This window comes from Panthera tigris, chromosome D2 (genome assembly GCF_018350195.1).
Source record: "Panthera tigris isolate Pti1 chromosome D2, P.tigris_Pti1_mat1.1, whole genome shotgun sequence".
NCBI classification, from domain to species: Eukaryota; Metazoa; Chordata; class Mammalia; order Carnivora; family Felidae; genus Panthera; species Panthera tigris.
In genome coordinates, this window is record NC_056670.1 from 68,012,243 (window position 1) to 68,039,629 (window position 27,387).

A 27,387-nucleotide genomic window follows, 5' to 3' on the forward strand; every position below is an offset into this window, starting at 1 on the left:
TAAGAATGGCCCCTGCTCTGTGACCTAAATTAGCACTCACTGGTTTTAGGTCTCATAAGATTTTCTTTTCTTTTACTCAAGTCTCAACACATATAGACTTTCTATCTGTTCTGGAAGACTCCAGAACGAAAGGTTTGGCTTTCCTTTCAGTGACAACTCAGAGGTAGGGGAGTATCTAGCTCCCTTTCATCATTGTCCATTGGGCAAAAATGATTGGTGGTGACAAGATCCTATCCTCATTTTTCTCATCTGAGTAGAGTCCAGTGGGTACGTCTTCTCTGCTCTTTGGAGGTAATTTTGAAAAGCAAGGGAGCATGATTGTGTACAGTTTTTTATGGGAATGTAGTAGGCATTCCATGTTCTATTTGTCACCATGTGTGAAATGTATACTTCTAAGAAAATGCCACATGTATTTCAATGCAACTGGCTTAATGATCCTGTCCAAAAAAATCATTTGGGGGCACCCCAAGTGGCTCAGTCAGTTGAGTGTCCAACTTCAGCTCAGGTTGTGATCTCGTAGTTTGTGGGTTGGCATTGTGCTCTGTGCTGACAGCTCGGAGCCTGGAGCCGGCTTCGGATTCTGTGTGTGTGTGTCTCTCTCTCTGCCTCTCCCCTGCTCATGCTCTGTCTCTCTCTCTCTCTCAAAAATAAACATTAAAAAAAAATGAAAAAAATAATTTGTTATGTAATGAGTGTTAGGACATTCTGGGTTTATAAAAGGGAATTTGATCAATAGTCTCCCCCAGAACACCAACCCTGAAGGAGGCAATTTAGAATGCTGGGTTCAAATCTCTGCTCAGCCTTTCGTTAATTGGACAGCTGTTGGACCTCACTAAATCTAAGTGTTCGTAGCTGTGATGTGAGAATTATAGGCCTATAGCATTTCATACCAGGGATGAATTCCAGACTATTTCTCACATTTCAAAATTTGCATGATTCAGAACTAATTTTCCCACAGGGATGCATGTAAAGGGCATTATTTCAGATTTTGGGCATATATTCATTCTTCCTTTCTATTTCAAATTTGCATAACAAAAAACATCATTGCAATGATAACAGTACCCTGACTTTCTGGCATTCTTTGGAGGAATCAGTGAGATAATCCATACATATAAATATGTCACACCTAGCACAATTGTTACTAATTATATTGTTATTAGCACCTACTCCTACTGTACTTCTATTATTAGTATTAGTACTCTGAACCTATGTCTCATCATCTGAAGGACAATTGTCAAATTCCTCTTTAGTACAACTCTATCATTGAAAAAAAACCTATTTATTTATTTAAAAAATTTTAAAACATTTTATTTCTTTTTGAGAGACAGAGACAGAGCACGCATGGGGGAGGGGCAGAGAGAGGGGGAGACACAGAAACGAAGCAGGCTCTAGGCTCTGAGCTGTCAGCATGGAGCTTGCTGTGGGGCTCGAACCCACGAGCTGAGAGATCATGACCTGAGCTGAAGTTGGTCACTTAACTGACTGAGCCACCCGGGTGCCCCTGAAAAAATCTAATTATTTGAAAAGAAATGGTTCCTTCAGAATTGCTTTGACTGAATTATGCTTGAGAAAGAGCATAATTGTATGAGAAGTTTTTATGCAGAGTTAGCACTGTGAAATGGGCCACTGCTCTCTGTGCTGTTTGCTTGTGAGTCTGGTCATCACATCTTACAAGAAAAATTCCTGGCTGATCTGGTTACCAGGAATGGTGAAGAGTATGGGGATTGCTTTAAAATCATGATCTGTGTGAACAGGATAATGGACAAATCTTCCTTCTTAGACTTCCAAAGAGCCACAGCTAGATCAATAGCTTGCCTAGGACATTTGTGTATCATCAAGACACTTTTTTCTCTTACCTTCATTTTTCTTCTTTTGCGCAATCTTTAATTCATACTACTTTACATGTGGAAGGAACCCTTGTAAGCTCTTCGCAATCCTTTCTGGAGAAAAAGTAGGGTAGGAATGAATGAATGAATGAATGAATGAATGAATTCCCTTAAGAGAAAATATGAGGAGCACATAGAACACCTTTCAAGCCCATGCTTGCTGATCATAAATCTTCATCTAAGATTCTGTAGAAATTATTAAGTTGAACTTCACCATCTCCTGCCACGAACATTTGTCTATCTTTTCTGCAGGCCCAGTTTATCTGTTTTTATTTGGGAAACATCCCCTTCCAAAGACAGGCCCTGAGGTTTTGGTGGAAAAGATACCACTCCTGGCTCCCGGGCAGTTGGCCCGGTGTAGGAGCCCTTCACTCATCTCTGGCCTCGATTACTGGTTCACGAATGAGTTTGTAACCTCAGCTGGGACTTGGGTATAGTTCTTGGGAAGAAGTCCTCTTTCTGCTAGGGTTGCTAAACTGGCATGGCGCAAGGTTGGCACATCTAGGGAAGACCACATGGCAAAAGCACCTGAGGACAGAGTTGAGAGGAGGGAGAATGCCTGAGTTTGGATGACACTGTTTACACTCCTGCATCCACCTGAAAGGCAAGCCTGCTTGCTGAGGGACTTTTCTGTTGTCTAGCAGCGAATCCCCTTTTTCATTTAAGTCCATTTGAATTATTTGCTACAGATAAGAGTTTGGACTATCATCCCACCTCAAGTCCTAATATTTCCGTTGATTTTTTCTTGCTGAATATAAAGCGAAATATTAAGTTAAAGGAAAACTGAGAAGTCAAAGTTGTTAAGAGTCTCTATCAATCTCCTGCAGAACATCCTCAACATTCCTCATCACTGTTTCAGCCTGACCATTTCCATGCAGTTAGCGAACCGTAATTGAGAAAGTTTACATCAGATTTGGGTTATCAAATTCTGGAACTTAAATGGAAACTTACAGGCAGAAAAAATACTGTCTTCAAATCAACATGCTGCAAACAGCTCGTAAAGAGCTATGATGGTTGCTTCAGAGTTTGAGAAGAGAGGAAGAATCTTTTGTGTGTAGGTAACATGTTTTCCATGAAGAAATCACTCTACACACAGGGCTTACATGCTTCCCAGTAACACCAATTACATGATCATTACAATATTGTTAAATGACCAGTAGCCTCAGATTTAGTCTTCATAGAAGATATTTTGAGAGATATATATGGCAATTTCTGTTTCCACTAACTTTATGTAGAATCTTCTATGACTGCTACTAAAATACTGCAGTGTCCTGAGTCCACCTTTCATTCTCTTTCCATGCTGTAACCAGTTCTTCAAAATACACATCTGATCATGTCTTTCCCTAGGGTAAGGGTCTCAATACGGTAGGTGAGGCTACATGCAATCTGGCCCCCACCTACTCCTCAGTCGCACCTAGTATGGTCTCCTCTCTGTCTGGCTCCGGGCTCCTTGATCTTCAGTTCTCCTGTGTGTCACACTCTACCTCTGCAGGGCCTTTGTTTTTTACTGGCTCCTTTGTCTATCAAATTCTTTGCATTACAAGTGAAAGCAAGATTCTTTTTTTTTTTTTTTAATATACTTAGAGAACTATGTTCCTTTCCATCACCACAATTATCTCATGTTACAGTTAAACACTTTACTTCATGGTTATGGACCATGTGTCTCCTAGAAGACAGGCTGTTCCTGACAGTAGGAACTTTGGCTGCCCAAGCTCATGGTTGCTTACCCTGGTGCTTGCTGCAGAACCTGAAACTCTCAACTGTCAATTCTCTGTCTTTGTTCTGTTCCCCTCTCAGTGGTGTTTAACACAAATAACCACTCCGTCCATGGAACGTGTCATAACTCAGCTTCTGGGGTTCTGTACTCTCAGACCACCCTCCCCCAACTCATGACCACTGCTTCTCAGTCTCCTTCATTGGATCCATCTTCATTTCCATTTGTTATCCAATTCTGTCTTATTATCCAATGGATTGCATATTTCCTAAGAGCCCAAAGAACAGAAAAAAAAATCACATGGGGAAAGATGCCCATCGCCATAGTTACAATAACAGGCAATCTGGAAGGAACTTAAATGTCCACCACTGGGGAAATGGTGCAGAAATTTGTGGTGACATCCACTTTGTGGAACATCATGCTGCTGACAAAATTGAAAACTATGCATTCAGTCTGGGAACATGACAAATTCCTATGATGCAATGTTCTATGAAAATCAGGGTACACAGAGATCGTGCTTGTATAATTATAACTTTGTAAAACTTCATGTACAAAAGATCTGGTGAACACTGAAAAATAAATACTGTTACAGAGTGATGGCATTATAGGCACTTTTCTTCCTAGTTTCCAAATGTTTATATTTTGTAAAAAGGTGTGTGTATGTGTGTGCGTGTGCGTGTGTGTGTATGTGTATGTGATTGTGTAGAGAGAGAGAGTGATAGGGAAAAAGAACAGCAAAAATAATTTATACTGTAATTTGAAAAATATAACAAAAATGAATATATTTATAGAAATATCATTTAAAAATGAAACCCCTGAAAACCATCCTAAAATATTTGCTGCAAGAAATTCCTGCGCATCACAACACTGAGAGATAGCAGGGCTCTGTGACACCCAAGCCCAGCTCCCAAGAGGCCGTGGATCCTAAGTAGTGACAGGCGGTCTTACAGCAAAGCTTTTTCCCTTGGTGATCTCATGAGTTGTGCTGTCCTCATCCTGGAAAGCAGGGGGTCACCTTGGCCTTTGCAGACCATTTAGAATCCCAGCCTCCCCCTCAGTCTCTTTCTTCTTATTTGCTTCAAGAAAACCATTTGAAGCCAGGGAGTTCCAGGAAGCAGCAGGACAAACATCAGCCTCTCTGCTCTGCCCAAAGCAGCCGTTTCAACCACAGGTGCCCTCAGAGTCCACAGTGAGGATGGAATTTAATTGATTGCCAGTAGTTCTTGAGGGTGAATTTGCAAAGCCAACTTCCTTTAAAACAGAAGCCCATGTCTCCGTCTCCAAAGATGTCTCACAGCAACAGTGTGAAATGAATAGACTTCACAACAGTCCTCCATCGGAAAAAACACCCTGGATTACTCCACAGTAAATCTGCAGCCACAGCTAATGGAACTTCAGAGCAATGAGCCCAACTGTTGAGCTCTGGCACTCCCGAGCATAATTAAAAGACTAGAGCAATCCTGGCAAATAAACAGATGTAATCGCGTAAACTGCATTATAATCTTGTGGACGATATGAGGCCGGTTCACATAGTTTCAGCCAAATAGTAATAATATTAGTAATACAGCTTGCGTGTCTTGAGTGAACATGACATACCTGGCATTCATTAACATTTATGCTTTGCTACAACCTTGGGAGTCCTGCTATCTCTGTTTTATAGATGGACAAACTGAGGCTTAAAGAGGCTAAATAACTAGATCCTTCTCTTTCCCATTTTATTGTTGTTTTTTTTTTTTTTGTTTCCAGAGCTCTCCCCCTACCCCCAATATCCCCCAACACGTTTTGTATGTTGCTTCTCCTGTCACTGGACTGACTCAGGAAACCTTAGTTCTTGGCCGATAATATGCTATCTAAACGCTTCACGTTTCGAAAAGTACTCTTACGTTCAGAATGACCTAGAACTCATGTTATAACTTAATCCACCTTCATTTATTGTAACCATCTCATGATGGTAAGAATTGTCCCTGAAGGCCTGAGGACTGAGATTGGCCAGGATTGGCTGGGCTCCTCTTATATTATTTTTTGAGGAAGAATGATTTTCTGTGGGCCAATCCTTGGACAGATGCATCAATCTCACTTCTTATCAATTTCACTTATACACACAATCTGATGTTGTTGAAAGAAAAGCACGTGTAAGAGAATCATGTATATCTTTCTCCCAAACCTGTGAGATAGCTATTGTTAGCTGACTTTACAGATAACAACATAATGTCACACATCCATGCACCTAAGTCTTTTATTCTCAACATTTAATTCAGGGCTGCAAAATACCCGGTAAGTAAGCAGTCACTTCCCTGGTTTGTGCCCATGTTAAACATCACTCATGGTATTTGTCTTAGGTTTGTGTTCCCCAAAAGGAGACCCTGAGATAAGGATTTGAGTACAAGAATTTATCGGGGAGTTGATCTCATGGTAAAGAAAAGAGGGAGTCAAGATAGGGAACTGAAGTAAGCCAGTACCTGGCATGTTAATAAACAGGTTAGCTCTGTGGGCAGGTGGGGCTCAGGCCCACTCAGGACCTTCAGGAGAGCACACGCTTGGAAATGAATCTCTACAAGGATATTTTCCATCAACTCTAGCCAGTCCTTGACCGTTTCCAGGAGTATAAGGGGCCAGGCACTTTCTACCTACCCTGCCTGCCTGGCCCACACTACCTGCCAAGCTTTAGGCCATAGAAAGTCCCTAAGCAAGGAGGTGGCAGCCTGTGAGAACTGAGCACTGAGTGTGAGGGGGATGTGGGTAGTGGCACTGACAGGTTTGGCTGCTGTGCTCTTTCCTGATACTTCCAGAGGCCGTTCTCCGCCAGACCTCCAGGCAGCCACCACTGCGCAAATGGAATTGGTAAGCAAACTCAAACCTTGGCCATTTTGATTCTTACTCTACAAATTTATAAATGTCTGCTCTAAACAGACAAAGGGCAGTTTGATGTGATGGCAAAGAGCACAGACTGATGTGAAACTACTTGATTTCCCTCCCAGCTACTCATCAAATTGTCATGTGACCTCATGCAAATACTTCATTCCTCCATGTCTCAGGTTTTTCATCAATACCTTGGAAAGATAAAGTATCCCATTGGTTTTTGCAGGAATTAAGCGTCTGCCTATCTATCTGTAGTCTATCTATCTAATATCCCTTAGTAATATAAGTGTAATCTGTTATTATTATCAATATGCTACATATAATTTATGTAGAAAAGAAAATGCAGTGAGTCTTTAATAATTCTACTTCTCATCCTAATGGTGACTCCTAGTCACCAGGTGATCCAGGGCATGTGCCCATGTAGCTATACTTGATAATTCAGGAAAGAAAAAGGTGAAAAATAATTCATCATTTATCTAAAGGAACATGGACCCAATTTCTATAGCAAGGGAACAAAAGTGTTCTTATTTTTCAATGTGCATAGAAAGAAAACCTCCCTGAAAACAATACTGGGAATCTTGTCCCCTCATTTCTTTGGACCTGAGAGCTGATTTCACCTATTAAGTGGATGCTCAGCTTCTTAAACAAGACAGAATTGAACCTCAGATCTTCAAAGCCTGTATTCTGTAGCCATCCTCTTGGACTCTAATACCACTGATGATACAGGAACATGTATAAGACAAGAAAATCCACCATTTAAATGACCCCTTTTCTGCTTTGGGAGATAAATCAAGCCAATGGGGCATCTCTTACTTTGCAAGAATGTGTGCTTTCATCAACCTACTGACTCAGCTCAATTGCAGGCAAGGCAAAAAAATCAATCGAGTAGCCTTGAAAAACAGATTGTAGATCTTTTTTCTTCTGAATCATGAGCTCTGACAATCATGCCCGATATATTACCAAGTAATGTTGGACCTCTTATTCCTTGTCTCAGCATGAGAAAACCTCCAGGAATCTCTGTATGTATTAGTCAAGAAATGTCCATATCCTGATGTTAAAATCAATATGAAAGTATTTTCCTGTCCACTTTCCCCCCTTCATTTTACTTCTGATCAGGCAGAGAAATTCCCTGAATGACTTACAGGGCAATGTCCAGAGCAAGGAAGATAATAGGATCTGTAACCCATATGTGTTTTAAATTTAATTTCCTTTTGTAAGGGTGATTTCCGTGACAAAGGGCAAGCTGTAAAACTTTAGGTTAGCTGTATCTGCTAATGAAAAAAATAATAAAAGTGTAAAGTCCTTTAAGCTTTCAAATCCTACAGTGCTACAACTCTACAGCTCTGCTGAGAGAGAGAAGTTTGGAATGAGTTGGAAGCTGACTACAAGGAGAATGCCAACTGGAAAAATAAAGTATATTTTTAAAAGGCAGGCAATATGAAGCTACATCATAAATTTTTCTCGTTTTTACAGGGTGATGCTTAGAAGTTAGCAGAGATTCTGAAGACACTAAATGGCTAAAAGCTAGTGTAATACCTTTTCCTGTTGGTCTATCCCAAATGTCAAATTGCAGCATTTATGGACAGTTCCCATACAGAATTATGGCTTCCTTCCTCAAGCACTATGCCACTTTGCTTGAAAGCCTTCCCCTCCCCACCCCCCCCCACCCCCCATATAGAAGACCAGAAAAGCAGATAAAGCTCTCAGGAGCCATTCACAACTGACAAGGGACAGAATGCAAAGAGGACAAATATCTCCTTATCCCTCAGAGGTCAGTCCTGAGTATCTCCTAGAGTCTTCTATGGGAGCATGACCAAATCCTGTTACCAACGGTGATAACTGATCATTATCATAGCTTCTCTTGGCTTTATTATCTTCCCTGACTTACTTCCCCATTCCTTTCCAATGCTGCCTGGTCACTTCCGAAATACACTGCTTACACCTGAAACCTTGTCTCAGGATGTAATTTTGAGGGAACCAAAGTCAAGATAACAAGTATAGTGAAAAAATAAATAGGCACTAACTAGAACCTACCAGCAAGGGCTTTATACAGTAAGGTTTCTTAAAGCATCAGGGCTACACCTATTTCACAAGGTGCCTTTGAAACTTAGAGTTCCTGATGAATTGGAGGAAATAAGTGGGAGCTGACAAAACACTAACACTAAAGATTTATGAAAAAGTGTCAAGTTATCAAGTTATATCAGAGTGACTCATAATTATTACAAGAATCAAATAATATATGTAAACACACTTAGTAAACAGGAAAGTATGATAGAAAGACTAGATGGTTTTAGATTTCTTTTTAATCTTGCTCTAAAGCAAGAATAGCAGATATTTTCTGTAAAGAGACAAGATGCAAGGTAGAATAAACAAAATTAGAAACCATGTCTTCAGTGGAAGGGCCATTTCTTTTAAAATAAAACTTGTTGGAAAAAGTGGACAAACGGTTCACTTCATTTCTAAAGCGCCTTTGTAGGCAGTGGGGATGGAGTATAAGTGCCATTTTGCAACTGGCCAGAGCTTCCTCCAGATTGCATTAGATTTTTCTGTCAATCCATATCCAGTTGAAACTGACAGCTCAGATACAGACAGGGGGAAGGTGGGGAGCTGATGGAAGTGGGAGACACAGAAGGGGTGACTAATAACACATCCATGAGGGTGAGAACTTCCCACTCTGGAGACTAGAGAGTAGGGTGAAGCCATTTTCACCATTAGCCCACAAACATTGATGACCTCAGCGAGCTAAATGGCTCCACCAAGTGGAGAACAGAGCAGAGCCATTACACCAAGCCCCACCTCCTGTGCCCTCCAGGCACATCTCCACTAAGACAAGTTGGTCTGAGAATCAGACCAGCAAGCCCCTTCCCCCCAGAAGACCAGCACAAATCCCTTCTATGAGCTTAGTCTACTGACCATAGACTGCTGCAAAGTTTCAGCTCTAGGGGAAACTGGAACTAGCTTCATTTTTTGGTTTGTTTTTATTGTTATTGCTTCTGTTTTTGTTGTTGTTGTTGATGTTTATCTTTTATTTTGTTTTTTGGATACAGAAAGAACAAATTTTTTACCTTTCCATTTTATTTTTATTTTTATTTTTATTTTTTTAATTTTTAATTTCTTTGTCTCTCCTTTACTCCTTTCTCTTTTTTCTATCAGGCTTCTCTTTAGAAGCAGAACAAAACACATCTAGGATCGAGCTTCCTTTATTTGAGTTTTTAAGGTTTTTAAATTTGTATTTCATTCTATCAATATTATTACTGTTGTTGTTTCTTCCTCCAAATGACAAGATGGAGGAATTCACTGCAAAAGAAAGAACAGGAAGAAATGACGGCCAGGGATTTAGGCAATGCAGATATAAGTAAGATGTCTAAACTAGAATTTAAAACAATGATTTTAAGGATACTAGCTGGGCTTGAAAAAAGCACAGAAGACACCAGAGAATCCCTTTCTGCAGAAATAAAACAACTAAAATTTAGGCCAAAAATTAAAAATGCTATAACTGAGATGCAAACATAAATGGAGGCCATAAAAATAAGGATGGATGAGGCAGAGGAACAAATTAGTGATATAGAAGATAAGGTTATTTTATGGAAAATAATGAAGCTGAAAAGAACAGGGAAACAAAGATCAGAGATCATGAAGGACTTTTCAACATTTTAAAATCTTCCAGGGTAGAACAATTCTTTCCCCACATTTTATTCTTAATGGCATAGAACTTCATTAAATGGTGTTTATCTAAAGCCATATCTGTTTCAGTCAAATATACACAACAAACTCAATGGAAATTGATTCTACATGTGTTCCAAGGTTTCTCCAAGGATTAAAAACCTGACAGATGGAAAAGGATTTATCTTTGTATTCCACAAGACTTGTAGGTTGAAGATACATAGCCAATCTTTCAAATAAGGCAATAGCCCAACTCAGATGGCACCAAGTTCATTTGTTTTTTGAAATAGAGGGAAATAAAATGTGAGATACAGAAAATGAGATCAATAAATAAAGGAAAGGAGGTGATTTACATTAATGATCTTATAAGTAGTAGAGCTTGGTGAAGGAAAAAGAAAACATTAGTGAAAGGATACCCAATACACACTTGGAACACATGCTTCAGGACACCAGAAAAGCAGGAGTACCAAAAATAGAAAAAGTTAAGAAAGGCTAGGAAAAAACTATAATTTAATATTGCTTTTCATATACATTTAGTGAAATTCTGAAAGAGTACATTTAATACTTTGTCACTTAGTATTATTTTTAATTTCTATATCACATGGCTATGCACACCATCTTTGTAGTATGTAGGGTCTTCATCTGGCCTGAGTTACGGTTATGTGCCTGTGTGTGCCTGGAAAGGGAGAAGGAGAGTCTGGGGAGGAAGATTATTTACAGAATGAAAAAAAAGTTAAAAAAAAAAACTTACTTTGTCTGGTAAGTAACTCAGGACCATCAGACAATGGTCTTTCACGCTTCCCACTTCCATTCAGTTTTGTTAAAAGAAGTGGCCCTTTTGCTAGAGACATGGTTTCTAACTCTTTGTTTATTCTGCCTTCCATCCTTTTCTCCTATTTTGTTTTTGCATCTCATTTTGACGTTTGTACAGGCTCATTTACAATTTTGTCATGCTCTTTGAATGAAAAAAGTCATTTAAAAATGCTAGGATTCTTTATTTTTCTAAGAATCTCAAAATGTTTAACAACCCATTAGGCTCCATAGTGCCCTGGAAAGACAAAGGAAGAAGACAATCATATATGAGAAATGGAGGAGGGCAGAAGACTCAATGATGTGGTTGATTTTCATTCCAGAATGCAGGAAGTATGTAATTTTGAAGTCCCTATTTGGCCTATCTGCCAAAACTTCCTTGCCATTTTTGAATTTAGAAGCACTTGGTTCCAATCTTTCTTCCACCCAAAATTTCTGTCTTTCAGTATTTGTAATCGATTTTCACATGCAGTAACCATTAGCTCCTTATTGGGCAATGACCTCCCCAGTGACAGTGACCGTGGCAGAGAGATTGGTTGAAAGTGGGTGCTCAGAAAATATTGGGTGGTGAGGATGTGGGGTGGTTCAGTCGATTAAGCGTCCTACTCTTGATTTTAGCTCGGGTCATGATCTCATGGTTCATGAGCTTGTGTCTGGCTCTGTGCTGACAGTGTGGAGCCTTCTTGGGATTCTCTCCCTCCCTTTTTCTCTTTTCCTCCCCTACTCACGGTCTCTTTGCCTCCCCCACTCATGCTCTCTCTCTGAAAATAAATAAATAAACATTAAAAAAATGTCAGCTGGGTTTTCTCATGCCACTTGAACAAACATTTATTTAGTGCATCCTTAAAGCAAGTGTTGTACTAGCTGCACAATCCTATCATTAAGGAGTCCACAATCTAGTGGGATACAAGACCATAAGAAATGTTACAAAATGCTGAAAACAGCCAACACTCTTCACTCTGTTTTGTCTTCATGCTACGGGCAACACTGAACCTCATTTCCTATCACTATCTCTGCCCCCCCTCCCCACCAATTTCTCCCTCCTCAATCACAATGCTGGGACTTTTGTACTCTCTTAGATGGCTCTATCTCTGGAGAAGTCAAAGTAGGTGATGGAGACAGAGACAGATGAACATTCCTCTTGGAGAAAAATCATGTTTTTTTCTTGTGTTTGGGACTTCAGTTTCTTTCAATTATGACAAGACATGTAACTGTTAAACTCAGCATCCTGCCAGGCTTTGCATGCATTCATTTCACTTTCAGTGTGTACCTACTATGTGCTGGGCTTGGTGGCAGGCACTAGGGAAAGCAGTGGTAGGATAGTTAACAGCCCCTATATTTCTGGGACACACAGTAATAATGAAATAAATATTCAGTCAAAACAGGTGCCATCTCAAGACTTTAGGATTGTATAATTCAGGTGATGAGGTATTGTAAAAGTAACAAAAACCTAGAGGAAAGCAATAAAGTATTAATTGACACTGGATGGGGGGGCATAATTTTATTCAGTGTCCTGTGAAAAAGGTCCTTGTAATCATATTTAAATGAAATTATATCCCAGTTGTAACAGGAATATGATATATAACAATCCTCAGTGAAATTAATAAAAAAATTTCTCCATCACAAAAACTTATTAAATACATTTCTTTTCAGTTGCCCCAAATAAAAACTTTTGTATGGTGTGTCCTACTCTGCCTTCTTGTGCCTTAAAGAGAACATTGCTCCTAAATCGGATCAACCAGCCTAAAATTCCAAGTTAGGGTTAGGCCTTGGTCTAGATATAGACCCTCCAATCAGTAGCAAGATGACTTTGGGAAAATGCCTTCATCTCCTTTAACATCAGTTCTTCATCTATAAAATAGGAATAATATTACCCTTTTCCTGGGCTTGATGTGTGTAATAATAAAATAATGTGTATAAAGTGCCCACATCACAGTAAAATGTCCAATAATTGATACCTACTATGGTCATTGTGTTCATTCCTGCTAAAGTTACTATTGATGCTGAGACTCACTCCCAGGTTGACATGCAGACTGTTCCAGATAACACGGCACCTTTGATGTCAGGAGGTCTACACCATCTACTCTGTCTCTTGGAATGTCAATTCCTTGGGGAATAGGGACCACAGTGTAAATGTTTTGTACTCAAGCTCTTTGAATAGGGTACTGCATACAAATGCTGGAGATGAGGTTTGGAATCACTCTCCATATAAATTTTATTAATATTTATAGGTCTACTTGGATTTTCTAATTTCTTTTTACTTAGTTGGTAATTAATTTCTTTTAGGAAATGGTCCACTTCATCTTAATTTTCAAATTTACTGGCATAATTTTTTCTAACATTATAATTCTAAAATTTCTCCTACATTGCAATTACATCTTCATTTTCATTATGTATTTAGTTTCTTTGTTACATTTATTTTTTTCTTGATAAATCATGTCATGGCCACACCACAAGGTCAACATAGACTAAGGGTAGCAGAACTGGTAAGGGGAAGAAGTGGTTGAGTGATGAATCCCATTTTCAAACAAGCAATAAGCTGTTCCCAAATATATCACATCTCATGCCTACACTAGGTTCTCATCAATGGTGCTCATACCCACCAGTTACAAGTTTGAAGGGGGCTACATACAGCAGCAAACAGACACAGAAATCCAGTATGGGGTGTCTGTGTGAAGCCATGCAAGTTCCTTCTCCTCAGTCCTTCCCCCAGCATTATCATTACCATTTATTTCAAAAATTCAAAAGCTGGAAAATTTAATGTGCAAATCAAAGGCCGATGAAATACCCAGAGCTCTGCTCAGTGTCCTGATGAATGTGTTAAAGAGAAATGTGATTAGAGAAGTGATAGAGTTAAGCAGGAGATTATGCATCCGGCTCATGTTTTATGGATTCTGGTGGAGTGGGGGATGGGCAGTAAGAGTGCTCTTCTGAATGAAAATAGTCCAAAAATCACTACTGCTTATAGCTTATAGTATTTCAGCAGGAGGGGATCTTGGAGGTGTTAAAGTGTCCCTAACCTGTGGCATGGATATGAATAATATTTTCAATTAATTCTACCTTGTGTTAGAAAAATTAAAGGAGGAATTGGTCCATTCCAATTGGTCCATATTAAAAGACCTCTGCAAATGTGGAAAGGAGAGACATGTGGAGAAAATCAGACAGAAGGTCACGAACATAGTTGGCAACATTTACTCCTAAATCTTTAATCCCTATGCTATGCATGACATAGAAGCAAGGAAAACATTTGTTTCGAGCCCGAATATAGGCAAGACTCTATGTGGAAGGTGACATAATGTTTAGCTACCCTGTTGGTCTACTTGTTCTGGTCATAGAGATTCTGGAACCTACCCTGCTTGGGGATTATGTGTGTCTCTTATGCTTCCATTATGGTCATACTCTCATATCTATGGCACCACAGAGTTTACAAAGCATGTTCTCATATATTACTTCAATTGCTTTCCATGTCACCCCAGGAAAATAAACAGCTATTATTTATCATAAATAACTGCTATTATTGTCCAATTTGTCCATATGAAAAAAAGTGAAGCTCAGAGATTCAGAAACCTTTCTGGGGGTTAACAGGTGCTAACTCTCTGGTGAGACTCAAATGAAACCCTAGCTCTGCCTGTTCGCTTGTAGATGACTTTGCTAAAGCAATGTGCACAATGGTTGCCACCATTCTTGTTCAATAAAGTGTGGATAATCAAACATATTTGGCCTGGCGGTGACAGGGAACAGATGTAATATACTTAAGGGCCTAACTCTGTGTCTCATGGAGGAGGTGGCTCAGCAAACAGGAGCTTTTGTTGTTAGCCCAATCCAACATGGCCTTCTAGCTCACCTTGAGTCTGCCACTGACATCGTTCACCGAGAGTTACCTAACAGAGTAAATATCATCAATGCATTAAAAATGATGTCATAAAGGCAGTGGAAATTAACGAAATACATACAACCATGAAATATTCAGAATAGCTGGACCCAAAGGGAATTTTCAAAGCGCTTAGGATACGATGCTTCCTGAAATCCAGAGAACAACTCCTCATGTGTTTTCCCTGAAATGTATTTGTGTTCTGAACACAGTTGCTTGGGGGGTAGGAAACAGCAGAGGTTATTTCCAGAGGATTAGCAGTTTTCTCTTCTTAATCACCATGGCAGTCTGTGCAAAAGCCAAGATGAAATGAAGGCTGCACCATCCCGTCTCCATTTTACAGCCAAAACTATGGACATATATTGCCAGGCCTCTTCTGCCACCTTATGAGTACGCTGATTTTAGGCAGGAAAGGACGAGCAGCAGTAGTTCATGAAACCAAATCTAATCTCCATGTCCTGGCCTAAAGGAAGCATTTGGAAAGATAGAGTCACAGACACTGGCAGTTTCAAATCAGACTGTGATCCAGCATCTCCACAATAATGTGAGAAGATCCATAAATGGCAAACAAATGAAAATCTGGATTGTTATTCAATTGTTCCTGAGGATGTGCTTTTTATATGTATTAGCACACCTGTGTTCCAGGAAATTACTTACACATGCAGAGCTAATAAAAATTCCATGTATCCACAACTGGCCAAACCATAACAGAAGTCCTTTTATCAGCTAGGGAGAATGAAACACTCTAAACAAGAAAATTCGACCACCCTAGTTATAGCCGTGGAAATATTTCTCCAGAAGCACTTTCTCATTCTCTGAGAAAGTCTACACACTTTAGTCGTACCTCCTTACTTCACAGGGCAATAATTGGGAAGATTCAGTGATAAGGATATTGAAAGAGGGATACGTACAACATAATATCTGAGGTGTATAAGCCCTCTATCAAGCCCTTTGTAGACCTCTATCAAACCTTACATTTACCCATAGCTAAACCATGAGATCTGTTCACTTTTAAGAGTTAGCAAGCTGGTGGCCATCAGTCCCAAGGCTATGGTCTGCCTCTGGGAATATATGACCATGGAGTGTTTAAAGACAAAGCAAAAGCAACCAGATCCTGACTGCTGATTCATCATGTACTCATCCAAGTGGGATGAATAAGGCAGAGGATCTGGAGATATGGTTAATTAGAAACAAACAAAGGGATTCTTGTTAATATTTTTGCCTGGACAACCAGAGTTTCTGTTTGGACCATTGCATTCAGCAGTTGAGGCTCAAAGCTTTTAATTTGATGCACTGATTTTACCTGCTGAACCACAAAAGCTGGTTTTCATCTTACAGGCATGTGATGAGATTACAAAATATACTTTCTCTCTGAGGAATGCAGTTAAAAGGACTGCATTAACCCTCCTGATTTCACAACAAAAAATAATCTTAGGACAAGATCTGCAGTAGAGAATGAACACATGTTCCCACAGTGTGCGTGACTCCCCTGTTAGGATGTGGGGCAGCCCCAGCTAGCTCCTCTTCTTGCTTTTAGCCCCGTGTTCAATGCCATGTCTGACATGCGATGGATGATTTCAAGCAAGTTCTATAGACTCTATAATTACCTCTCAGGGTTGTGGTAAGGATTAAATGAAATAATACATACAAAGTGCTTAGAGGGGTGTCTGGTATTTTAATAAGCTCTCGATAATTTTGGCTATCTTGAAAAATCATCAATATTATCACTAGAAATCATGAGATTGTGCAGGAAGAGAAATCTATAGTCTTTACTTGGGAGGATGATAGTCTCTACTTTGGATGATTTGGAATTAGTAGAAATGTCAGGGAAATTTCCATGGAAGAGACTAGTAAATATAAAAATAGGCAAACAAAGTAGGAAAATGTGGCAGAGGTTGGAAGCCCAGTTGGGGCTGCATGGAATGGCATTACCGCCATTACCACCAACCACAGACACGTATTGAAGGTATACCATGGATGTGGGCATTTTGTACACTCACTTCACTTATTTGACATATGGTATGCTTATTGGAAGTGTTGACTCAATAGGGTGCAAATAGGGAGAAATTTTTCCCCCTCATCATGGCCCTTTAAACCTGCCACTTAGAATTAAACCTCATGTAAAATTTCAAGTGGATTCCCCATTTTCTCTTGTCACTTTCACATTTAATGAGTCTCACTTAGGGGAGGCTTTTTACCAAGTCCCATGTTTCCTAATATCAAGATTTTACTCTCTGAATTAATTTAAACTCCTTGCCCTGAACTCACATTGGACTCAAGCTTGGAAACTATAGGAAGAGATGGTGATGAGTTTAGCATCCTCACTGTGCCCTTGCTTTCTCTTCCACCCTTCTGTCTTGGTCACTAACTGCCTCTCTTTCTTCTAGCCATGGAGCAGGGAGGAGGACAGGGAGGGACAGGGAATATTTCATCTGACTGGTACAGTTTTAATCTGTCTTGGGTGCCCACTGATTGTGGCAGATGCCCAATGCTGGCTCTGAGTTCTCCTTGCTGACACCACTTCATGTGCTGCTTCCTGGTACTGGTCACTGACTCCTTCTCCTGGTCTTTGACCATTTCTCCTTGGGGCCTTGTTCTGACCACATGCTTGCTCCACAAGCTACCTTCCCGGTGGGCCCCTATCTGTGACTACCTGAGCCAGTTACCACCTTCTGCACACTCTTGGCTATATGCTTACCCGGGTGCCCCCTGTGGCTGGCTCTATCTCCCATCCTCATTGCCTCTCAGGCCAGTCTGTATTCTTGAGGGAGTTGAGCAGCCTACCTCCCCTAAACTCCAAAGGACTCTTGTGTTTCTTTACAATTTAATTCACTTCAAGAATTTACTGAGTTCCTCCCACTTGCCAGGCACTAGTCAAGGTACTCAGATTACAGCAATGAATAAACCAAGGACCCCATCCTCATGGAATTTACATTCTAGAGTAGTGAGGCAGACAATTAACTAAAGAACTAATAAATTATCTGATAAACTAGACTATCAATCAAACATATGATTGATGTTATGGAGGACAACGAAGCAAAAAAAAAAAAAGAAAGAAAGAAAAAGATGGGGATCACTGAAAGGGAACTACAATGTTGAATGGTCAGGGAAGATGTCACTAAGGAGACTTACAGGAGACATGAATGTCTGATGAAGACTCCCCATATTTGACACTAGTCTCTTAGCAGCACTGGGGCCCTGGATGTACAACTTCCAGGTGGGGTGAGCAATTAAAATCCCTCTTGGCAGTATATTCCCTTCTACAGGTGGTGGGCTTGAGGTGGGGAAAGCACATTCTTCTACTTCCCTCTTTTTCAAAGAAATTCAGTTTTCCTTTACATAGCTGCTTATATATACTTAAATGGACTTAAATATACTTGATGGACTATGATTGTGAAAAATCATCCCTTAGCAACTTCTATATACATGGCCCGGGCTTCAATTTTAAATATGCATGAGTATTTCCTATCCTTTGTTTCCCATCTTCTGGATCTCAGCCAAAATTCCATCACAATAGGAAAAGACTTGCTTAACTTTCTACAAGATACATTGACAAGATTGATGGTCAAAGTCCCATAGATAAGAGGCCACAGGGATTTGGGCCTAGTTTTCCTGTACATGGTTTCTTCTATTATATCATGTGAGAAACTTAAGAAGGTATAAGTCAAACCAATAAACAAGTAAACCAAACAAACCCAACAAAGTAAGAGTACCTATCAAACCATGGCTTGTGCCTACCTCAGTTTTCCAAGACCAACCCTTAACATCCCGGCAGCTCTGTGTTACACCAAATCTGCTCTCAATGTCTCTGCTTTGACGAGGTCATTAAAAAAATCTTTGAAATGTTCTTATAAAGGATGGGCTCTGGTTATATCTCACATTGGATAGGTAGGTCAATGCCTAGAACAACTTGCCTCACCAGAATAATAGCTACCACCATCTACTTGTTGGAAGAGATCTCTTTCATTAGCAAAAGAAAAAGTGTCTGCACCTTCTTAACAACATTGACTTCTCTTCCTCCCTTTTGAAAGGGAATATTCTGGTCATTAAATCACATTTCGGATGTTTATCCTCTTATTGCCTCAGATGATGTTACAGGGTTTTGAAAGAATCATAATCCATAGTTGAAAATTAGGTCCAACTAGAATTTGGAGAGTTAATTATCACTTTAACCACCTGTATTCAGGATCATCAAGAGAGCTGGTCTCAGGAGATAAGGCTGGTAAATAATTATAATAATTTTCTCTCTAAATTACTCCCTAGACTCTTTCTTCATGTACCTTAACACATTTTCTTGTATGTATACTGATACACTACTCAGCGCAGTCAGTGGGCAAAAACAATTACTAACCTCTACCAGAACTTCACAGTTTACAGAAAACTTTTCAAAAATCTTATCTCATTTTACTTCATTAAACTGTGTGGGGTTGACAAGGCAAAGTTTTTCACATATCTACAAAATTTACTAATAAGATAGGTTTCCATGCCTTACTTTCCCCAACTATTGACGGGCAAAAGCTATGGTGTGCCATGTAACATTATCCTGCCAGCCCTAGCTGTCCAGGTCAAGGATGGACAGCTGACTTAGGTAGCATATTACAATTCCCATGACAAACCCTGTATGAAGAACTCCACCCAAAAGGGAGATATCAGCTTAAGTCTGTTACATTTTATTCTAGGGAAGTTAGAATTGGGAAACCAAGGCACTAAGCTCTGAGTAGCTGAACTGAAAGGTCACCTAGTCTTGGAATTGTGGCACCCATATGGGACATGAGTAAGGCTGTTTGTAAAAAATAAGTGACAAGCAAGAGAGTAGAGAAAGCATGAGAAAGAACAACCTCATTAGTAATGGCTTTTCACTCCCCATTTTCAGTTCCTGTAGGGCTGGCCATTGTTTTCCAATTTTGAATTTCCATAAGATAAGTCTTTTGCCCGATAATAAGCCCTCTTTACTTGAGCTAGTTTATGTTGATTACTGTTACTCACAGCCAGCAGTCTGAATTGGAACAATCCATTTTACTGACAGCTTCTTCCTAACTGCATATCGAATAGAAGCCAAAATCTTTATCATAGCCTGAATGCATCCCTCACCGCAGACTTTGACTCTAACTTCATCTATGCTACTCTCCAAACTTTACATTACACTCAACCAGTCTTATCTTCTTTACTTCCTTTTTCCCATACCATTGAATGCAAGTTCCACGAATGTCGGGAGACATGTTGTTTTGGGCACTTTGGTATTTCCAGAGCTTAGCTCAGTGCTCAGTACATAGCAGACACTCAGTAAATATTGTTTAGTGGCTAGTAAGTCACAGTCAAGAGCTCAAATGTATATCTTATCATGCTCTATTCATTATCCCATATTGCTTGGTCAACCAACAGACAATGGATTTCTTTTTAATTTCTAAATTATAAAATCTATCGTTATTATGGATGTTCATAAACTCATATGTATGTGTTTACTGAGCCCGAAGAGGAGACAAAAGAGCAGTTGCTCTGCTGGTATGCTACAAGAGTAGCCAAGATATGCTACGGAGTTATACAGAAAACCTTTCTGGAATCCAAAACAGGGGACAGAAAAGGACAGCCCTACATGTATTTAGCAAAACATGGGTAATAAGTATCCCCTTACTAGAGTCTTCAAAAATGTTAAGCCACTTTTTTAGGGAGAACACGCTAAGCAGTTTAATAGAATAGTGTTTTTTGTTTGTTTCTGTTTTTGTTTTGATAAGCAAAGGCCTAGAGGAACATTTTGGAAATGTTCCCCTGAACATTACTAACGGTCTAATAACTTAAAATTACACCATATGCTTCCAGAACTGAAGTCCATTTTTTTCCCTTTTAAGTGCAAGAAACATACCCATGTCCAGGAAGGAGTTGGCCATGGGCCAAAGGAAAAAACCCCAGGGGTTCTGAGGATTAACTTGCCTCCTGTGTCTCAAGAACAGAAATTGCCTAACTACCACAAGCCCTCATTTGACTGCCTGTGGCTATACAGGTGCAAATTAGATTAAAATGTCTGCCAAGCGGTATCCTCCCAAGTAGCAGGACATGTACCCTATGGGTGGCTTGCTATACATTTCATCATGCAAGACATCCCCCTAGCCCAGTCTTTAGAACAGCACTCGTTAAGATTTTTACCTGAATCCTCTCACCCAACTTTAAGATCCCCAAGAACAGGGCCAGAGACTTGGTTGTTTTGGGGTCCCCAGAAAATGGTCTCATGCTTGGCACATAATTGCATGTAATGAGCCCCATGAGATGCAAAATTGCATCATGGTTAAGAGTTCAGGTTCAAATCCTGGCTTCACAACTTGCTATGTATGTCACTTTGGCAAAGGTGTTTGCTGCACTTTTCTTCAGTTTTCTTATTTGTAGGAGGGGTCATTAATAGCATCTACTTCATAAGGTCATGATGAGGATTAAACGACGTGATTCAAGATAAGCACTCCATTGGTGTTAACTATTATTATTATTATTCTATAATTGCTGGGTGAATGAATGAATGAATGAATGAATATCCTTAGAGATTTCCCAAGTCCCTGGTTTACTGCTTTGACCTCAGGATTCTCAGTAGCTGCTCTCCATTATAGCTTCCCAGTACTGTTGGAACCCAATAGAAGAGATCCTCAGCACCACAAATGGGAAATCTGGAGGCCATTGATAGACGTATGGTATGAGTAGGAGAGAAAAGCATGAAGAATACTAAAAGGGAAAGTTTTGTCCATTATTTGCTGGGTAGGAGCTGTCTTTTGTCCTCTAGCCTATGCTCAGTGTTCTGAACACTGTTGCCATCAAGAGAGATAACAGGAGAAGAATATGGAAGGATCTCGAGTTTATCTTTCCCTACCAATGAGCCAACTTGTAAGTACTGAGCACCACTTATGTATTAGGCCTTTTGCCAGATGAATAAGCCATCAGAGGCAACCTCTCCTCTCATGGAGCTTACAAGGGAGCAAGGAGGGTAAACATGAAGTATTGAAAACGTGGATACAACAATACCGATGGCAGGGCAAGAGCTCAGTGCTATAGCAGAATTTAGCAGTAGGGCCTGGCCTAGTTCAGGGCATCAGGAAGATTTATGGTAGGCAGTGACATTTTAATTAATACTAAAAGGATGGAGCGCCTGGGTTGGTTAAGTGTCTGATTTCAGCTCAGGTCAAGATCTTGTGGTTCACGAGTTTAAGCCCTGCATTGGGCTCTATGCTGACAGCTCAGAGCCTGGAGCCTCCTTCAGATTGCCTCCCTCTCTCTCTGCCCCTCCCCTGCTCATGCTCTGTCTCTGTCTTTCTCTCTCTCAAAAACCAATAAAAACATTTTTTAAAAATTAAAAAAAATACTAAAAGGACAGAAGGATTAGTTTGATGAACAGGAGTGGAGAGAATGTTCTAGGCAAAGGAAAGAGCAAGTGAAAAGGCCCAAAGTAGAGGGAGAGAATGTGTTAGGAGAACTGAAAGAAGGCCAGTGTGGCTGAAGGGCAGAGCCTGAGGGGAATATGGTCAGTAATGAGGCCATGATGGTGACTACTGTCCCATTCCTCCTGCTCCCACACCTCCCCCGTTTTTGGTACCCTCTCCTGCACTGTCTCCATTCTGGAAATCCTCAATCTTCTCACCACCAAGAATCCCCCTTTCTTTTTCATTTTGCTTCTGTCACTTTTGTTTTTAAAAATTTTGTTTTGACACATCTGATCAAATACATGGCACTTTTTAAGACATGAATTAATTATCCCGTTTTAATTAAAGTCATCTTTAATTGCTAGTCACAGCTTCTGATCAGAATGAGATAAACAGTGTTATCACACAAAGCTGATGTGGAACTCCAGTGAACAACACACAGATATGACAGTCTGTTAAAATAATACTAGTAATCATGAAAGTTGGTTGAATACTTGCTTTAGGTCAGATACTAAGGTAAACACTATCTATGCTTTTCATTTTCATTCAATCCTTCTATGGCTGTAGGAAGTATCTCATTTTCTAAAAGAGGCAACTGAGATTTGGAGAGGCTAATTGTCCAAATTCCACAGCTAACAAGGGGGTGAACCTGATATGCAAATTCAGGCAGTGTGACCTTCGATCGTGCAGTCTTAATCCATATACAGTTTCTGGTCTTGAAGATGTATTATAAGCAAGTCCATTTAATTTTTTAATAATATTAAAAATAGTCCTAACATTGCTCTCCTTCCTTTCCCTCTACTTAATGCCTTTGAAGGTAAGTCAAGATTTCCTGAGGGTTTTCACGCCCTTGGGCAGTCATTCTGGCTGCCAAGCCTGGGCTCTTCAACTTGATTACGATATTCACAAAGCAGGAACCAGATTCTGGAACTCTCATCATTCCATGGACATGTATAGAAGTAGCCCTTCAAATCCTCTAACTTGAATTTTTATTTCAAACTTAGAGAAGGATTTATTTATATTGCTAAGTTAATTGGAAAAACTGTGCCAGTATGTTGAAGATTCCCTGTGATTTTGTTGAAAAAAGAAGTCCTCACTTTCTTTTTTGCATGTATAGTACTTAAAACTCAACATCACACAGAGCAGTCATCTGATTACAGTAAGATCCATGAGAAAGAAATAAAGTACAAATATTTGATACACAGCTCTGACTGTATGCTAATGAATCAAGTTAAAATTTCCAAATATCTCCAAAAATAATGATAGATGGATTATGTGGTGTCAAAATGATGATATTTAAAGTTGGTGACAGAATTTTAGTACTTCAAATTGACAAGTTTTCCATTCTCAAACGAAAAACAATACATCAAAGAAATTATTTGCACCATGCCCAGACAATTGTATTAATATATTTGCTCCTATGGCAACAGAAGATGAAACAAACTAAGCCTATGAGGTTCGGTATAAAATAAACTTGCTGAAAGCAATTATTTCAAATTAAAACTGAATTATCATGTTTGCTTCCAAAGCAATGATAGATAATAATAATGGTGCAATAAAGGCTTACATATCCCACAGCCTTATGCTGCTATAGTTCTACATAGAACTTGGACGGACATCACTACTCCTCTGAACTTAGGTTCCTGTCTATAGTTGGATCAAGGTGTGGTTTCTAGTGAATGTGTTTTCCACAAAAACTCCAAACAATCAATTTGGGAAATGACTAAACTGAATAAACTGACTATTTCTTTAGATAGACAGAACTAGAAAGGAGATAATTTAGTTCAAAGGAAAACAAAGAAACAAACAAACAAACACACAGCTATCCCATGACAAGACATACCAGCACTGAATGTTGAGCCAATCAACTCATGTAGCGTTAATGCCTAAGGAAAAAAAAAATTCTGCAAAGAAAATAAAAGAGTTCAAATAGGTAAATTTCACCTGGCAACCATCATATATTTGGCAGAGTGCAGGATCAGGGAGATAAATCATGCCTATCTCCAACATCAAGGCACTGTTAATTTTCACAGGTTGGTTGGTTGGTGTTTGGTTATTTATTTATTTATTTATTTATGAAAAAGGAATATTCCCTTCCTCCCTAGGATTTTTAAATGTTTATTTATTTTTTATGTATTTTGAGAGAGAGGGAGGCAGAGGGAGAGAAAGAGAGAGAGAATCCCAAGCAGGCTCCACACTCAGTGCATAACTGGATGTGAGGCTCAATCTCACAATCATGAGATCATGACCTGAGCTGAAATCAAGAGTCAGATGCTTAACTGACTGAGCCACTCAGGCACCCCGGATTTCTTAAATACCAAACTATTTTGATGAAAAAGAATCTCCTTTATTGCTGGTGGGAATGCAGAATGTTACAGCCACTTTGGAAGACAGTTTGGTAGTTTCTTACAAAACTAAACAACTCTGTCATACACCCAGAAATCCCACTCCTTGATACTTACCCAAAGAAGTTGAAAAGTTGTTCACGTAAAAATCTTCACACAGATGTTTATAGCAGCCTTATTCATAATTGCGAAAACCTGGAAGTAACCAAGATGTCTTTCAATAGGTGAATGGATAAACAAACTGTGATACATCCAGACAATGGAATATTATTCAGTGCTAAAACAAATGATCTATCAAGTCACAAATAGACACGGAGGAAACGTAAATGCACATTACTAAGTGAAGGAAGCCAATCTGAAAAAGCTACGTACTGTATGATTCCAATTATATGGAATTCTAGAAAAGGCAAAGCTTTAGAGACAATAAAGAGATCAGTGGTTTCTAGGAGTTTGGGGGAGAGAAGAATGAATAGGTGGAGCACAATGGATTTATAGGGTAATAAAACCATTCTGCATGATACTATGATTATGGATACATGTCATTATTTGTCAAAACACAGAGAAAATACCACACAAAGAGTGAACTCTAAGGTAAACTATGATCTTTGGGTGATTATGATGTGTCAACATCTGTTTATCAGTTGTAACAAGTGTACCACCCAAGTGTGGGCTGTTGATGGTGGGGGAGGCTTTGAGTGTGTGTATGGAGGGGATATGTGGGAGCTTTGCATTTTCCTCTCTATTTTACTGTGAACCTAAAACTCTGAGTGAAAACCTTATAATTAAAAAAATAAATATTTCAGAGCTGGATTTTCAGAGCAAGGATTTTCCGTAAAACAATGAGATAAAATGAAAATTATCATGGAAATGAGTCATAAAGAAGAAAAGTAGAAACCCATATTAAAATTGTAGAAGAGAACTTTTGACTCAAAATCCTAACATGAAAGAGCTTGTCTCACTTAAAAGTAGCTTTGCACATTCAGTACAAAGGGTGGGGAAGGCTGGGCTCAAGGTAGCAGGAATAGAACATGTGGTAAAGAAAAAGAAGAAAGAGAAAAAAAAAAGAAAAAGAAGAAAGAGGAGGAGGGGGAGGAGAAGAACCATGAATGTTCTATCTGTGAGGTGAAGATATAACTAAGCTTAGATCTTCATTTTTCTTTATTAATTCATTCAGCAAAAGTTTAGAGAGCCAGATGCTGGGAATACAAAACCAGAAAGTCAAGGAATTCACATCCCCAATTGATAAACATGTTTTTTTCTTTTTAAGATATCAAGAAATTCCCAACCAGGCTTGCCCTGATAATGATCCATCCCCAACTCTCTTCCCCAAATCTTCACCCGTTCCGTGAGTACCCTGGTCTTGTACTTATGAAACATTGACGAAATTCCTTCTCAACTCTGGGTCTAGCCTGTCATTTCTCCCTTGGTGTGTATCTCGTCTCCCTTATTCCATTTCAAAACTCCTTTCATGGGGCGCCTGGGTGGCTCAGTCGGTTAAGTGGCCGACTTAGGCTCAGGTCATGATCTCGCGGTCTGTGAGTTCGAGCCCGGCGTCGGGCTCTGTGCTGACAGCTCAGAGCCTGGAGCATGTTTCAGATTCTGTGTCTCCCTCTCTCTGACCCTCCCCCATTCATGCTCTGTCTCTCTCTCTCAAAAATAAATAAACGTTAAAAAAAAAATTTACAAAACTCATCTTCTTTCAAATCCCAGCTGACATTTCTCCTAGTCTTAAAAGCCTTTCTTAACCAATCCAGCACTTACTTGGCATTTCCTTCCCTGGACTCGTTCTTTACTGATGGTCGTTGCTCTGGATTCTTAGTTACCTATTTTGTATGTGCGTTCTTTATCTCCAAACTCAGGCTGTGAGCAATGGGACATACCTTGCCCTATGAGCATTTCCCACAGACTGTCAGAATGCAAGGCATATGAGAGGTACCCACACATTTTTTAATTGATTTATATAAAATTTTATTTCTGCTAATTAAAGTTTACCACTTAAAAGTGACATGCTGCTTTTCCAAATGAAACACATGTAACTATCTCAGAGACTCATAAGTGATTTTAATAACAACCTTTGAAGTTCCTTTCTCCCGGATCATATTCCAAACAGTGACAGATGAGGCAATCACGTGACGTTAAAGTTAAATACAGGAGCCATTTGTGTTATAGGTGCTGTCAGGTGAGATATTTTATACATAATTAGGGCTCAAGGAATTCTTTAAAATTTTTTCACATTGATTATTATGAACAGGAATTTATTGATAATTCCATTAGGTTCAGCAAAATTAAACATCTTTAAACAAGAAACAGCCTTGTCACCAATATTGGCTGATAAAGAAAAATTCCTGTGTTTTAATAAAATGACTAACATATTCATACCTAGGGAAGAGAAAGACATAGGAGCTTACACTCCTGCTAGTGAAGCAGTAAATATATTTAACTAGAACTATTAGGAGATGAAGAAAATAAAACACCCCAAAAGAATACATAACATAATCTTATTCATTCCTAGGGAATCTTTAATCCCTTTACTTCATAAACTTCCTTCATTAATTATGTTTTTCCACACTTGAAATTCTCAGTGCACAACTGGATGCTAACAGAGGTTCCCCCACTTATACCCTATAACAGCAACAAATACCCATTAAAACATCATGCAAACATACAAATAGTTATTCTCAAGCAACTCCAGTGTGAAAAAAAATGCATTAGAAAAGATCTCAAGTGTCAGTCTCCAATCCAAGAATGTGATGTGGAAGACAGAACACGGAACATGTGTGTGTAGTTCACCTACCACCCCAAATCCACATAAATAACAGAAAAATTTTTTTGAAAAATTAAC

General features: G+C 39.3%; 1 long non-coding RNA gene across 1 annotated transcript in view; it reads right to left on the bottom strand.

Moving 5' to 3' along the window:
- Positions 1-24,738, bottom strand: part of LOC122232010 — a 29,300-nt gene extending 4,562 nt beyond the window's left edge. The window contains exons 1-2 of the long non-coding RNA XR_006209324.1: positions 24,663-24,738; positions 1,857-1,940 (exon numbers count right to left, since the gene is read on the bottom strand). This is a non-coding gene — a long non-coding RNA (uncharacterized LOC122232010). The remainder of the gene's footprint in view (positions 1-1,856; positions 1,941-24,662) is intronic.
- Between the last annotated feature and the right edge of the window lie 2,649 nt (positions 24,739-27,387).